Source organism: Schistocerca cancellata, chromosome 8, assembly GCF_023864275.1.
Source record: "Schistocerca cancellata isolate TAMUIC-IGC-003103 chromosome 8, iqSchCanc2.1, whole genome shotgun sequence".
Classification (NCBI taxonomy): Eukaryota; Metazoa; Arthropoda; class Insecta; order Orthoptera; family Acrididae; genus Schistocerca; species Schistocerca cancellata.
In genome coordinates, this window is record NC_064633.1 from 191,851,445 (window position 1) to 191,854,661 (window position 3,217).

Consider the following 3,217-nt stretch of genomic DNA (forward strand, 5'->3'; position numbering starts at 1 on the left):
ATCCCGGGAGCGGAAAGACTTACCTTAGGGGGAAAAAAGGACAGGTATACACTCGCACACACACACACACACACACACACACACACACACACACACACACACACACACACACACACACACACATACATCCATCTGCACATACACAGACACAATCAGACATTTGGGCAGAGATGTCAGTCGAGGCGGAAGTACAGAGGCAAAGATGTTGTTGAAAGACAGGTGACGTATGAGCGGCGGCAAATTGAAATTAGAAATTAGCGGAGATTGAGGCCTGGCGGATAGCGAGAAGAGAGGATATGCTGAAGGGCAAGTTCCCATCTCCGGAGCTCTGACAGGTTGGTGTTAGTGGGAAGTATCCAGATAACCCGGACGGTGTAACACTGTGCCAAGATGTGCTGGCCGTGCACCCAGGCATGTTTAGCCACAGGGTGATCCTCATTACCAACAAGCACTGTCTGCCTGTGTCCATTCATGCGAATGGACAGTTTGTTGCTGGTCATTCCCACATAGAAGGCTTCACAGTGTAGGCAGGTCAGTTGGTAAATCACGTGGGTGCTTTCACACGTGGCTCTGCCTTTGATCGCGTACACCTTCAGGGTTACAGGACTGGAGTAGGTGGTGGTGGGAGGGTGCATGGGACAGGTTTTACACCGGGGGCGGTTACAAGGGTAGGAGCCAGAGGGTAGGGAAGGTGTTTTGGGGATTTCATAGGGATGAACTACGAGGTTACGAAGGTTAGGTGGACGGCGGAAAGACACTCTTGGTGGAGTGGGGAGGATTTCATGAAGGATGGATCTCATTTCAGGGCAGGATTTGAGGAAGTCGTATCCCTGCTGGAGAGCCACATTCAGAGTATGATCCAGTCCCGTAAAGTATCCTGTCACAAGTGCGACAGGATCAACATAGCCCAGCTCTAACCAACACTTTTTCGCCTTTTTTCACAACAGATCTCCACTTGCTTTCTAGTTCACCTTTATCTCTCCCCATATATTTTTATATTTATTTTCATTTTCATTTCAGCCTCATGTTACACTTTCCACCTTCTAATACCATGTCACCCTCACATCTCCACCACGACCCCATTAAGTTTTATTTACATCCCCTTCGCAAACATGCCTTCGCCCTAGCCAGATTACACTCCCATATTTTATTTTCTCAGGCTTGTCTGACATTTGGCATCACCCCCAAAGGCCTCACACTTAAAGTTCCCATCTCTGGCTGCAACCCTTCTTTCCATCAGTCCCTATACCAGTTCCAAACTGAACAATCCATTGCCCTCACCCACCTAATCCTTCACCTACACATCAACTCAGTCAATGAACACACCTGTCAACTCCTATCCTTAATAAAAGTCCTCAATCTTTCCTCTCCCACATCCACACCGGCTGTTCAGAGCCAACCGCAAATTAGAACAGCATGCCACCCTCCACCTTAAAAAACTATCCAATCTCCTGGTTTCCCACCTCCAGAAAGGCAACTCACTCACCCTTCACAACCTTTCCAGCAAACCTCAACCTCCTCTCATTGCACACAAACCCAGTCTCTCCCATCTACTCAATCTCCCACTTCCAGCTCCACTCCCGCCAAAACCTCAAAATTCCAATCAACACAATCTGGAACCACAACACCCTTATTCAGTAGTTAACCTTTCCTCCAAACCTCTCTCCCAATCCGAAACCTCTGTCCTATCCAAAGGCCTCACCTTCAGCCCCACTCCCAGATTCAACCAAACAGCCCTCGTCAAAGATTTACTGTCCTACACCCATACTCTCTGCTGGAAATATCACTTTGCCACGAAGAAAAATGATCCTAATCCTACTCCTAATGATCCAACTCCCCAAGACACTATCCAAATTGAACCCTGCCTGGAACAGTTCCGTCCTCTGTCACAGCGGGACCCACCTCCTCTTCCTCAAAATCACCCTCTCCAAACCTTCCAGGAATTTCTGACTTCCAGCCTTGCCTCTCAATCCTTCTTAAAAACCCTTAATCCTACTCCCAACATTACCACTGCTGAAGCCCAGGCTATCCGTGATCTGAAGGCTGACCGATCCATTGTCATTCTTCCGGCGGACAAGGGTTCCACGACCGTGGTACTTGATCGTCGGGAGTATGTGGCTGACGGACTGCGTCAGCTTTCAGACAACACTACTTACAAAGTTTTCCAAGGTAATCCCATTCCTGATGTCCAGGCGGAGCTTCAAGGAATCCTCAGAACCTTAGGCCCCCTACAAAACCTTTCACCTGCCTCCATCAACCTCCTGACCCCACCAACACCCCGCACCCCTACCTTCTTCCTAAAATTCACAAACCCAATCATCCCGGCCATCCCATTGTAGCAGTTTAGCAAGCCCCCACAGAACGCATCTCTGCCTACGTAGATCAACACCTTCAACCCATTACATGCAGTCTCCAATCCTTCATCAAAGACACCAACCACTTTCTAGAATGCCTGGAATCCCTACCCAGTCTGTTACCCCCAGAAACCATCCTTGTAACCATCGATGCCACCTCCTTAGACACAAATATTCCGCATGTCCAGGGCCTCGCTGCGATGGAGCACTTCCTTTCACGCCAATCACCTGCCACCCTACCTAAAACCTCTTTCCTCATTACCTTAGCCAGCTTCATCCTGACCCACAACTTCTTCACTTTCAAAGGCCAGACATACCAACAATTAAAGGGAACAGCCATGGGTATCAGGATGGCCCCCTCGTATGCCAACCTATTCATGGGTCACTTAGAGGAAGCCTTCTTGGTTACCCAGGCCTGCCAACCCAAAGTTTGGTACAGATTTATTGATGACATTTTCATGATCTGGACTCACAGTGAAGAAGAACTCCAGAATTTCCTCTCCAACCTCAACTCCTTTGGTTCCATCAGATTCACCTGGTCCTACTCTAAATCCCATGCCACTTTCCTTGACGTTGACCTCCACCTGTCCAATGGCCAGCTTCACACATCCGTCCACATCAAACCCACCAACAAGCAACAGTACCTCCATTATGACAGCTGCCACCCATTCCACATCAAACAGTCCCTTTCCTACAGCCTAGGTCTTCGTGGCAAACGAATCTGCTCCAGTCCGGAATCCTTGAACCATTACACCAACAACCAGAAAACAGCTTTCGCATCCCGCAATTACCCTCCCGACCTGGTACAGAAGCAAATAACCAGAGCCACTTCCTCATCTCCTCAAACCCGGAACCTCCCACAG